This window comes from Tenrec ecaudatus, chromosome 4 (assembly GCF_050624435.1).
Source record: "Tenrec ecaudatus isolate mTenEca1 chromosome 4, mTenEca1.hap1, whole genome shotgun sequence".
NCBI lineage: Eukaryota > Metazoa > Chordata > Mammalia > Afrosoricida > Tenrecidae > Tenrec > Tenrec ecaudatus.
The window spans coordinates 142,158,390-142,172,185 of NC_134533.1; positions in this window are offsets into that span (position 1 = coordinate 142,158,390).

The following is a 13,796-nucleotide window of genomic DNA, read 5'->3' on the forward strand; positions in this document are numbered from 1 at the left end:
TGGCGCCCGAGGCCCAGCGAAGGCTGGGGGGGGGGGGGGAGCGGGGGAACCTGCGAGAAGCTCCGGAAAATGCTGCTGCTGAGTCACCAGGAAACTGCGCTGGCTTCTGCTGAGGCAGGAGGTGGACCGTGAGAGTGGGAGACTCACTTAGAAAGACTGTCCTCAAACAAGTTAAAATGGGAAGAGAGGGGGTGCAGCGAGGCGGGGAGTGAGGTGACCTGCTCCCTCTCCGTCTGAAGCTGAATCTTCCAAGCGCTGGAGTAGAGGCAATTCTGCCGGAAATAAGGCCAAGAGCAATTCGCTGTAAATCGCCCAACCACCTCTCCCAGGCGGTGGTGAAAACTGCTTAAAGAGGCGCCCTGGGCAGGCCTCTCCTGTGGAGCCAGGTAGAGCTGGGTGCATGGGTTCAGCCTCTCCCAGGTGTCCCTGGACTTGCTTCCCTTTGTGTAAAGCAAGCACCCTACCCCACAGGAGCCTTGTGAGAACTGAGAGCCTGTGAGAGAGCACAGTGTCTGGCTTATTGTAGGTTCTTATTGTTACAGTTAGTACTAGGAACTGACCTACCTAACTCCCTGTCTGAGTGTCCACGCTGACTCTTAGTGACCCCCTGTGGGTTTCTGAGATGGTCAACTGTTTGTGGGCGTAGAAAACCCAGTCTTTCTCCCTCGGAGCTGCTAGTGGTTTTGAACTGCGGACCACATGGACTGCAGTCCAGCATATAACTACACCACCAAGGCATCCTGTACTAGTAACTAGAACTACCCAAACCAAACCACGCCCATTCTGGCTCATCACGACCCTATATAAATCTTCATGGAGGCAGACAGCTTCATTTTTCTCCACAGAGCAGGTGGGCAGATTTGAACCACTGACCTGTGGTTAACAGCCCAATACTTACCAGGCAGCACCACCAGGGCTTCTTGCCTAGTAAAAAGGGGCTTCAAAAAGTTCATGGAAAATGGCCTTCAAAGACAACGGATTTGTTCACAAGCTCCTTGAAGCCCCCCTCGTATTTGTTGTGAATTTATAACTCTGTGCCCAACACTTTGCTGAGCATGCAGTGTGATCATATCACCTGAGGATTTGCCAGAGATGCAAGTTCTTGGGCCCCACCCAGATCTACTGAATCAGAAAATGCTGTTTTAAAGGCCTCCCACCTGTCCCATAAGCATTGGGCTGCTAACCAAAAGGTCAGCGGTTCAAACCTATGAGCCACTTATCAGGAGGAAGATGAGGCTATCTGTGCCAATGAAGATTTACAGCCCCGAAACCCTAACAGCAAAAGGAGTCAAACTGGGCTTCACAGCAGGGAGGGCTGAGGACCAAGAGCCTTGTTGCCACCATCTGGCTAGCATTGGACTGCCAACTTGAAGGTTGGTGGGTTAAAGGAGGCTCTGCTCTGGACTGACATGATCTCAGAGCTCTTAGATAGGGTCACTCTGAGCTGGAACAGGCTGGATGGCAGTGGGTTGGGGTTTGGCTCATAATGACCCCAGTGATTGCTAAAATTTAAGGGCCACCACAATAATTTATAATATTATGATTATGTGATAAGGTGAAAATGTCATGCTCACCAGGAGGATGAGCCGCTGTCCTGGTTTGCCGGGACTGCCCACATTTTAGCATGGCAGGAAACCCCTAACTCCCAGGCAGGTCAGACCTTTGGTAGAAGTCGTATTTGACCTGAGGGAGGGAGCTATGGAACAGTAGCTCAGGAAAGTGAGTCAGCAGGCTGTGAGTGAGTCCTAGGGGCGGGGCGTTTAGGGAGGGTGCTGTTGGCACAGAGCCTGGCGGTGAAGGCCAGTGAGAGGCCCCTGACAAAATCTGGGTCATCCCTGGACCCCCTCATCCTGACTAGGCTCTCTGTGGAAATGGAGGGCGAGACTGGGCTTTGGAGGAGAACCCAGACAGAGGCAGAGGGCACTTCGAAATGCTGAGTCCAGGGAAGTCTTTGAAGACGCCAGCTGGCTTGGGGATCAAGGTGGAGAGGGGTCAGTGTCTGCGAAGACAACCCAAGAAGCAAGGTAAGCACAGGCTTACTAATCTGGAGCAAATAGTTTGCCTGGGTTTCACCACATCTGAAAAATGCGCGAGGTGGTTTACCTCAGAATTGTAATATGCAATCCGGGCTAGGTAAATCGATAGAGGCAGGAACTGGATGAATGGTACCTTGGGGGTGTGGTCAAGGAGGTTGTGGGGGGTGGGGAGAATGGCGTGCTAATCACAATGAGTACAAGAGTGAAGAAAATGTTCTAGAATTGATTTGGGTGATGATCGTACAACTCTTCTTGGTGTGATTAACTATTAAAGTGTATGCTAAGTGAATTATATGCCCATAGAACTGTTGGGGGTGGGGGGAAGAATTGTACGTAAGCACAGGGAGCCCCTGCTTATCTCCCTTACTGAGTGCCCTGTGCTGCTGGGGATTGTGAATTGAAGAGAGGTGTTGGTTCTTTGGACGGTGCCGTGAGGTTGGCAGAGGAAAAGATGACACTGAGACCTAGAAGCAGCATCTTTGATGTGGTTAAAAAAGGGGGGGGGGAATATATATATATATATTCACCGCAGAATATATATATATATATATATTCACCGCAGAACTACAGATTAGTCATAACTCACTGCCGTTGAGTCATTGCTGCCTCACAGTGACCCACCAGGACAGGGCAGAACTGCCCTGTGGTTTCCATGACTCACTTTTTATAAGAGTAGAATGCCTCATCTCTGCCCACGGAGACGCAGGTGGCTTCACACTGACAACCCAGTGCATTGCTCCTCACAGATGAGAAATAAATTTACCTTGCTTCCTGGGTAAACTGGCACTGATAGTTTGGGCCAACCGGTTTGGGTTTTGCAGCCCGGGGGGGGGCTTCTGCTGATATCTCTTCCTATCTGCCAGCGAGTTGATTTCCATTTGTCGCCGCCACGCGACAGACAGAACAGCCCTGTCCTCTAGGGTTTTCTCAACCTGCCAGGTCGGCTGCTTCTTCTGCAGAGCCAGTCCGTGGGTTCAAACCCCAAGTCTTCAGGAGAGCAGTCAGGTAGAGACCGTTCTTCTGAGGACCCTGGCGGTGTGGGGCGGTGGGTCCAAGTTGGGCGGCCACCACAAGGTCAGCAGTTCAGAATCGCGAGCTGCTCGGTGGAGGGGAGCACGAGGAGGCTTTCTGCCCCCGTGAAGACCGGCAGCCGCCCAGACCTCCCGAGACAGTGCTCCCTGTCCTTGTCGGGCTCTAGCAGTCAGAATCAACTTGATGACAGTTAGTTTGGTTTTGGAGCTTGACAGTTCTGCTAATAGCTCTCTCTCTCTCTCTCTCTCTCCCCATCTCTCCCTCCATCTATCTGCAATCAACACCCATGGAAGAAGGAAATCAAACGATGTATTGTATTGAGCAAATCGGCTGCCCAAGTGTCAAGGAGCAAACATTGCGGTCTGGGGCGTAAGGTGCACCTGACCCTGGCCTAGTATTCTCAACTGCCTCATGTGCATGTTCACGTTGGACTTGATTAAGGAAGATGGAGGAAAAAGTCGGTGTGTTGGAGCTGATGACACTGGTGAAGGATATTGAGAGGACTCTGCGCTGCCGACAGATCAAACAAGCAGGTCTGAGAACAAGCACAGCCAGAGGTTCCTTCGATGTGAGGATGGCTAGAATGGGCTCCTCGTGTAATTTAGACATGTTCTCAGGAGGGACCAATGCCTGCAAAAGGACAGCCTGCTTGACGGCACCTAACAACCACGTCAGATCCGTGTGTGAGCTGGGCAATGAATAAGGCGAAGACTTGATGCGTTGGAATGGCGGTGTTGGGGATGAACACTGAATGCACCAGGATGGACTGGCAAAAGAGCCAACAGATCCCTGTTGGAAGAAGTACAGCCAGATAACTCCTTAGCAGCAAGGATACCAGAACTTCCTCTCGTATGCTCTTGACACGTTGCCAGGACTTTGGACATGCTACCAGAAGAAAGAGACCAGTTCCCGTGAAAGGGCAGCAAGCCTGGTGGAGAGTCATGAAAATCAGGACGGTCCTTGCCGAGATGGATTGGCCCAGGGGCTGCAACCGTGGATTCAAACAGACGATGGTGGGGACGGGCAGGACAAGACCATGTTTCCTTCTGCTCTGGCTGGGTTGCTATGCATCAGCACCTAGCAACAGCAGCAAACAGGATCCTGCAGAGAGCTGAGATTATTATCAATTCATTCAATGCATTTGTCATATTAACATATAACTAATTAACATCTTGAATAGATTGTTATGCTCTTAGACATGACTTGTTTGTCCCCAGGCTCTCTGCTGGGCATGGGGAAACACAAATGGAAGGCAGGTGACCAAATGAGGCTGTAGTTGTGACGCAGATGAATCAGCTGAGTCAAGCCAGACTCTGAGGGGATCTAGTTTAAGGAAAAGGTAAGAATCCCATATGCCCAATTGTCCATGGATACAGAAAGGGGCGGGGCACTGCCTTCTGTTAATCACTTCAACACCTCAAACTTCCAAAAAACCAAACTGACTGCCATCAAGCCGATGCCAACTCACAGCGACCCTGTAGAGCAGGGTAGAACTGCCCCTGTGAGTTTCTGAGATTGTAACTGTTTACAGAAAGCTCCGTGGCTATTTATTTATTTTTATCCAGTGTCACTTAAAAGCTGCTGGATTCAAGGAACAAGAATAAGAGCTGATACAGTTCATGATCTCAGTGCTGACTGCACATTAGGATGACCGGGGACCCTTTAAAGCCCTCAGTGCCCGGACACAACCCAGACGGATGGCACAGCGCCCCCGAGGTTTGTCCAGAATGCCGGTTTCTTTCCAGGCTCCTGAGAGAGTCCAGTATGCAAACAGAGTTGCGAGCCACCGACCTGGGTGATTGAGGGTTGAGATGAGGGCCTCTGGCTTCCAGGCTGTTCCTACATGTCTCCTATCTCCTCTCTCCTCTCGTTCCCACAGGCTCCCTTCACTGCTGTGCACTCTTGCGCTGGGTTTGCAAGCTGTCCCGGGACTGCCTGGGCATCCCAAATCTCCTCTGGCCTCTTTGTCAACCTTGGACTGAGGTGTTTCGGGCTGCGGAGGCAGGTGGTGTTAAACACAGAGGGGCGGGGAGGCAGTGACTCACAGTGAGTCGTGTGGGGGGACCTGGAGAAGACAGGTGGCACCTCCTCCTCAGGATGTTACAGACTGAGCTCAGGACCTCGCTAACAAGGGAATGGTTGGGCCCGAGCTGCTGAGAGGTGGTGGAGCAGAGAGGCTCCTTTCATTTCCTCCTTCTATCTCTGTGCCTGGGAGGCAACGCAAAGGGCCTACATTCCGTAAAGGAGGTTAGGGGTGGGTTCATGTCGACACTGGGCAGCAGATGCCTGGTTTTACATAGGATTTCAGCCACCCCCACCTTCACAAGAACCCCTGGTGTCTCTGGGTTCTAGACCTGGGGGCAGTGGGCTTACTCAGCAGATGTAGATGTCTGGAAGGACCAGGATCTGTGCCCAGAAAGCCAGCTGCTTCCTTGCAGATAACAGGTAGCCAGCCCACTGTTTACATTTATATGGTTAGAATCTTCATTTTTATCTACCTTTATGAAATTCAGTGGCCCTCAAACTTTAGCTGTGAGTTTGTTAAAACACAGATTAGGCAAGGGCAATGTAACCAAGAGGAATTACTGAAAATCAAATGAAGGTTGAGCATGATAGTGGGACAAAAGGAAAGTAAAAGGAAATAGAGGAAAGAACTAGGAGGCAAAGGACATTTATAGACATCTAAATACAGGCAGGTACATATGTAAATATATTTGATATGATGATGGGGAAATAGATCTATGTGCATATATTTATAGGTTTAGTATTAAGGTTGTAGATGGACATTGGGCCTCTACTCAAGTACTCCCTCAATGCAAGCACACTTTATTTTAACACCTGGCATTCCATGATGCTCACCTTCCCGACACAATCGCTGAAGACAAATGTGTGCATAAGAAAATGTGGTGAAAAAAGCTGATGGTGTCCAGCTATCAAAAGATATAGCAACTAGGGTCTTAAAAACTTGAAGGTAAACAAGCAGCCAACTAGCTCAGAGGCAACAAAGCCGACATGGAAGAAGCACACCAGCCTGTGTGATCACAAGGTGTTGAAGTGATCAGGTATCAGGCATCGAAGAACAAAAAATCCTGTCATTGAGAATGAGGGGCAGTGCAGAGTAGGGGCCCAAAGCCCATCTATAGGCAACTGGACATCCCCTTACAGAAGGGTCGCAGGGAGGAGATGAGCCAGTCAGGGTGCAGTGTAGCAACAATGAGACATACAAGTTTCCTCTAGCTCTTAAATGCTTCCTCCCCACCACTATCATGATCCCAATTCTACCTTACAAATCCAGCTACACCAGAGGATGTACACTGGTACAGACAGGAACTGGAAACACAGGAATCCAGGACAGATGATCGGTGCTGCGAGTGGCAATACCAGGAGAGTGGCGGGAAAGTGGGGTAGAAAGGGGGAACCAATTACAAGGATCTACATATAACCTCCTCCCTGGGAGACAGATAACAGAAAAGTGGATGAAGGGAGATGTCGGATTGTGTAAGATATGATAAAATAAGAATAATTTATAAATTATCAAGGGCTCATGGGGGGCCGGGGAGAGAGGGATAAAATGAGAAGCTAATACCAATGACTCAAGTAGAAAGCAAATGTTTTGAGAATGATGATGGCAACACATTTACAAATGCGCTTGACACATGGATGTATGTATGGATTGTCATAAGAGTTTTGCGAGCCCCCAATAAAATGATTTTTAAAAACCCACAGATTGCGGAGGGTCACCCAAGAAAGCTTGATTCAGTGAGTGTGTGGGGGGGGTGGTGGTGCAAATAACTGGCCTATCTGCCAGCTTATCAGGTGTTGCTGAATCAGCTGCTCTTTGACCAACCACTGGCCCAGACATTCAGAACCACCTAGCCACTTCCCGACTCTCCATGCATCAGTCCAGGGGCAGGTCCCGTGACTGACCAGAAAGCTGGATGAGAGTTGAGTTAATGGTTTACCACAGAATTGCTAGGCTGGATATTCCACGGAAAACATTGCTCAGTTCTTTGCTTGGTACAATGTTCTGTTTCTCTGGCTAATTTTTAAATAAGCATAATCACGGCTTCTGGGGCTTGTGACTGGGGCCCAGCAGCAAGGAAACATGGAGTCCTGGAGTAAGAAGAAATCCCCACTTGTGTAGAATGTTGCTCGCCCGCTCTGTGCAGGGTTCGACCATCACGGACAGCCTTGCAGTGTTCTCAGCTTGGCTCGTTAGAGTCTTGTCTGTGATTTTTGCAGCAGGTCCCTGTGTTCACATGTTGGGGGGGGGGGGGTTGGTGTTTGAGGAGCAAACACTGGAAAAGCACTTGCCTTCGTGCAGAAGCTCCCCGTCCTTGGGGGAAGCACAAGTCGACGGCAGAGGCTGCTTCCGAGCCAGCTGCTTGGATTGGCAGAATTTTGCAGCTGTTCAAGGCACAGGAAGCCGACTCTTCAGCTGTCAGAATTCATGCCTCTGGTTGGACAAGGTTGGACGAGGGCCGGAGGCACAGTATGGGTCCTGGGCTGGACTTCATGCTGCAGCCAGATGTGGTGCTGGGGGCCTGCTGCTCACACTGTATTGTTGTGCTCCCGTCGGGCGCTATCAAACCTGCCTTTCACTCAGCGTGACCCACGTGACAGAGCAGGACAGCCCCATAGTGTTTTGTAGACGGTGATCTTTAGAGGCGTTGGACACCAGGTCTTTCACCCTTGGAGCCATGAAGTGGGGGATTGAACTGATAACCTTCCGGAGAGTAGCCAAGCACTCAACCAAGGATAGACCTTGATAAACGCAGGCACTGATGCAAAGGATGTAGGCCGGGGCCCCAGAGTCTCATTCTGAACAAGCTCCTGGTACTGCTGCTGCTGCTGGTATAACTAGCATGTGTGATGCTGGCTTTTAGCCTCAGCCTCTTCAGAGACATGTGGAGATGGAAGTGGGTTTATTTTAAATCGTCCTGGTGTGGACATAGGGACCTGGGCTCATCTACACAGGGGATGGCGAAGGGAATGCGGACACAACATGTGAAGGAAAATCAGAGGATAAGCTCCTCCTCTCCCCGGCACCAGAATCCAAACTAGAGAGACCCGTTCTGTGCCCACAGGACCCATTCATTTTCCCAACCTAGGCCTTGAGCCCCTAGAACAGTGGTTCTCAACCTTCCTAATGCTGCGACCCTCTAATACAATTCCTCATGTTGTGGGGAACCCCCAACCATAAAATCATTTTCATTGCTACTTCATCACTGTAATTTTGCTTCTGTTACGAATCAGGCAACCTCTGTGAAAGGGTCGCTTGACCCCCCGCCCCCAAAGGGGTCGCAATGCACAGATTGAGAACCACTGCCATAAAATAAGGAAACTGGGTCTCAGGGTTCTCTAGGTTTCAATGTTCTCTGTAGGTGTGTAGCTCAGTGCCCAATACATACGTGTTGCCTGAGTGAATGAACATACTTAATACCCTTCTCCTGTGGCTAATGAATACCTCATTAGTGTTCAATGGCATAGAGTACCTTCCAACACGGCTGAAAAGAAAGGTGCTGGAGCCATGGGGACACTTCGTTGGACTCCTGTTTTACCACTTTTCCCCTGGCAGCTGTGTTGGGATTGAACTCAAGGGGAACAGGGGTGAAACAGGAACCAGTCAGGCCCCAATGACTGGACCGTCGCCACGAGCAGTGGTGGCTTGGCTAGAACACGAGCCACGGGAGTGATGAGATGTCGAGGGCCTCTGGAGTGCTTCTAGAGAAATAAAACCATAAATATGGGCTTCTTAAATTGGCCCTCCAGCCTGATTAGTCTCAACAGCACTAATAATACTACTTCAACACCCCACTCCTGGCACCAAAATGTGTTAGACGGGGTTCTCTAGAGAGACAAAGCCAGATTGCTAGTGATTATATAGATAACACAAGAAATGAACTGTTAAATTATATACAGATATATATGAAATGAACAGTTAAATTATAAAGCAGCACAAATGGCTCAGTGCAACTCACTCCCGTGAGAGAGTTGTGAGACACTGGCAGTCCTTTAAGTCTCGAGGGCCGCCAGTTAGTCCTCTGTAGAGAGAGAGCGAGGCTATATCGTGCAGAGCCATCTGTAAACCAAGCATGACTTTTTTGGTCTTCAGTTACAGTATGGTAAGGAACTCCCCAGGAGGCCGTAGGTGCAGACTGGGAGAAAGAAGGCAATGTGACAGGAGTGGAGACTGGGCATTTGGTCCACTTCTTCATGTAGCTTACTTGTCCCTTCAAGTCATCAGGGTGTGTTGACGGAATGGATATGAAATGTGCTAGAAAGAGAAAAATCAAGAACAATTCCAAAGCTCTGGGTCAAAGCAACTGAATGGTCACCAATCAAGGCTGAGCCAGCCATGAGGGAAGCAGGTGTAAGCAGGGGAAAAATAGGAATTTGGTTTTGAAATGTTCCCTTGGAGGCATTCTATTTAAGACATCCCAGTGGAGACGTCAAGTAGAGAGTTGGACATCTGGGTAGGGCTGGAGCTGTACGTTTGAAAGCCATCAGCACATAAAAGGCACTTAAAAGCCTGGAGCTTGGTTGACATCATCGAGATAGTAAGCTTAGGTACAGAAGAGGACCGAGGTGTGAGCTCCGGGGTGCTCGAGTTGGGAGAAGTAAACCAGCAAGAGAATGAAAAGACAGTTCGCAATAAGAGGCCTGGACTGAGTGTGAGAAACGTGTGGCACAAAACTCAAAACCGTTTGGAAAGAAAGGTCAGGTATACTGGTCTGTTAGAGACTGGTAGAATGCCCAAGACAATTTGGGACCTTAAACCCAAACTCACTGCCGTCAAGTAGATTCCAACTCATGGCAATGGGATAGAACTACAGTTTCTGAGACTGTCATTCCCTATGGAGTGGAGAGCCTCAGAGGAGCTGGTGGCTTTTAATGACTGGCCTGAGGGATCGCCACCCAATATGTAACTACTACGCCACCAGATCTTTTTCCGACAATAGGCGGGCCTGTATGGTGACCCCAACCACCAGGGAGGCACAACTCTACAGCAACCAACCAATAGGGGACCAAGGGAAACGTTTGTCTAGGCATGAAGTTCAGAAGGCAGGAAGAACGAAGGAAGGAAGGAAGGAAGGAAGGAAGGAAGGAAGGAAGGAAGGAAGGAAGGAAGGAAGGAAGGAAGGAAGTGGTAATGACAGGGAGGAGATGGGGCGAGTGCTGCTGCATTGCAGGGATTGTGATCAACGTCAGACCTTGAAATGTGTAAGCATTGTGGAATGGAGACCAACTTGCTTTGTAAACTTCCACCCCAACAGACAATAAAAAACAAAAAGAAAGAAAAGGGAGGAGGAGGGAAGGACTGAGGAGGAGTGACCATGGGGAGAAAGATGACTGAATAGTTAGGCAGCAGCCACATCCTGGAAACCTACTGGAACCAAGTTCACCGGAAGAGGAAGTCATGAACCAAGTCAGTGCTATGGGAAGGTCAGGCATGAGGGAAGCTGAGGAGTGGCCACTGAATGTAGCAAGGTGCAGGCGTGGGTGACTTGGAGGATGGTCTTGGTGGAGTGACAAGGAAAGTCTATTTGGAGCAGTTTAAGGAGAAAGGAAGAAGAATTCACAGCCCCGAGATAAGATGACTCTTTAAAGACCATTTCCTGCAAAGGTTAGTAGAAAAGGGAGGCATATAGCAAAAGGAATGGGTCAAATGCATTGTTTTTGTTGTATGAAGATGGAAAGATACAGCGGGTGGCGGTGGGGAGAGGGGAAAAGGGGGCTGGTGGTACAGGGCAGCGGGGAGTGCTGAGTAATGCTGGCATGTGTCCCCGCCCCCAAGAGAAGGGTTTGGCTCGCCTTTAACGGGCAAGGACACACGTGTAGGTGCGGACGCTCGTGGGTGGGTCGAGGCACTGGAAGGAGCCTGTGGGAAATCTCTCCAGCCGACTTCAACTTTCTCCACAAGGGAGCCGGGTAAGGGGGAGGGAAGGAAAGTCCTAGGAGAGTCCAGGAAATGGACGCGGAAAGTGGGCGTGGTTTCTGGAAGTAGGACCCAGCGGGTGAGAGACAGCAGATGGTACACTGGACTGGAGGTCCCAGCGGAAGCGTAAGGTTATTGAAACTGCAAGTATAAGAGGGAATGAACTGGAAGTCCAAGAGGTCATGGTTCTGAGGTGGACTGTACAGAAGCACCAGTGTTATTGGTAATAAATTAGCGTCTTTACGGCCGGTATAAAGTCTCAAGTAAGATGAACCAATCAATCATCTTGGGATGCTCCCCACTTGCCCACCCACAGTTTACCCGGGGTGCCAGCCTCCCCTTGTTCTTGTCCTGCCTTTGGGGTCCTGTCACAGGCTCAGGCGCACATGGGTCTAGTCTGTAAACAGAACCTTGGGGTGGGTCCCTCACGGCCACGGCATGCATGGCTGTGGCTCAGCAACACCCCAGTGTGAACAGGAGGCGGCTTCAGCTGGGACCCAGCCTGGGAAGGGGCTCTGGTGGAGCTGCAGAGGCAGGGGCTCAGTCTTTTCTTGGTGTGTGTCTTGGTGCTGCAGGGAGAACAGCCAAAGCCTGCCAGACTGGCAACTGCCTGCCCCCCTGGCAGGCTGGGCTTTCTTTATGCCAAAGTGCTCTGCAAAGTAGCATTGCCGTGAGTGGAACAGGTAGGCGTGTTAACAGAGCTACACGGAACTTGAGGATGAATGTTAACAGAGCTACACGGAACTTGAGGATGAATGTCTGGACACAGCCCTGAAGCTAAGCACTTTAAAATGGGTGCAAGTACTTGCTGCATGGCAACAACCCAAAGTATTCAAGAAAGCAGGTCCTGTGGGGGGTGAGGGAGTGTGGCACAGAGGGGCTCAGAACATCCATGGGTTCAGGAGTGTGTGCCATGGCCTTCTGGGTTTTGGAAAGCCCTGGGTGCACAGAAGCAGCACCTTGTGTCAGTCCCAACTCCCAAGTCTATTGGGCAAAGAACTGCCACCAGGAGGGACGTTCAGCCTTTATAGTTAGTCTCCTTTCCTGCTGCCAGTCCATCTCAGGCCATTTACACAGAGCCGCCCTGCCTCCACACTGCCCTCTACAGGCGAAACCCTGCCAGGTGTCTTACAAATAAAGTGTATCATGTAAACATTCCTTCCTCCCCTCCGCAAATGAAGTTGCTTCTAATTTTGAGTAAATGAGTCTATCTTATATTCTTCTGACCTCAAGAAGCAGCACATCTGAGGACAAAAGGAAGGAGCCCCGGGGCATACCAGAGGATATGGGATGCAACCTGCAGCTCCCCCAAGTTTGCACGCTCGGCTATAGTCACTCCAAGAGGTAGCAGGAACAGAATATGGTCTCTATTCCTAGTTCCTAGAACAGAGACCCCCGAGAGGCTCAGCTTGACTAAGTGCAACACACACACACACACACACACACACATACAGCTTCAATCACAGATAAGTGAAGCACATCGTGCATAAGACAGTGTACCCCTGTGAATGGGGCAGGGCAGTTTCCATGAAACGGGGAGCTCAGAAAGCCCAACAGGTACCCTTCAGAGAGAGTGTCGCTTCTGGGCCCTCACCCTGCGCTCCCACATGCAGCTTCAGTCCTCGAGTGCCTAGCTGCGGCCAGCTGCTGCTGATTCTGACCCGGACACCCACCCATATGCAGAGGAGAACTGTCCATGCAGTCCACACACAGATCACCAGGCCTGTCTTGTGAGGCGCTTCTGGGTGAATTAGAGCTGCCAACCTTTTGGCTGGTGGTTGAGTACTTAACCGTCACCAACCACAAGACTACTCAAGTGACTACCTCCTGCTATGGAGTTCATTCTAGCCCACAGGGACCGGCCTTCTGGAGTCGGCACGGTTTCTGAGGCGAGAAGCCATTGTGAGAGAAGACAGCCTCATCTTTACCTTGGGGAGCACAGAGTGAGGGGCAGATTCTTACTTCCTTTATAGATAGGGCAACGGAAAATGTAAGCAGCGAGTTTGCTCAAAAATACATATGGGTCAGGCCTGCCATGCATGCAGGCTGTCTCTAAACTCTGCACCAGCCTGCCTGCAGGAAGGAGAGTCACCCCCCGCCCCGCCCCCTCTCATGGCTGCCCTTGGTTTCCTCCTTACTTTAGGTTTGATTAGATCCATGTTTCCCAATGTGGGTGAAACCACCCCCTGGAAGATTCTGGAATGATCCGGGGGGGGGGGCTGCAAAAGCAGATGCCTACACTTTGTCCTGGATTATGGGTTATTGTACCAAAGTGTTTAATTACCAAGGAGGCACTTAGTACTTTTTATTCTGAAAGGGGCATTGGGCCCAGTCCGTCTGGGAAGCTCTGGTTCCGCCAGCGTCACGCAGTAAGAGGGGCGATGTGCTGGCGAGCCAGTGACTTCGCAGTCAAGCCTGGGGAGTATGTGACTGAGCGGAAGCACGACAGGCGAACATTCCTCTTCCTTTCTTTATTAATGAGTCAAGGTACACAAAGACTGAGGAAAACGTCACATAAAAGGCTCGCGCGTCTTCGAGATCTCCAGGCCTCGCTCTCGTCTGGCGCCAATGGCCATCTGTGAGGGACGTGTAACAGAAGCCGGCGCGCATGGGCACTCACGGTCACCGATTCAAGTATCTTCCACTCGAAGTGAACCCGACATGGGATTTCAAGCTTGAGGGGCTGCTAATGGGGAGAGCCTGTCCAGAGCCACGTCTCAGGGACCTGACGGTCGGAGTTGCCATGTGTTACTGGTCACAGCTCTGGCAAAGAGAGGCAGGCCACTTCA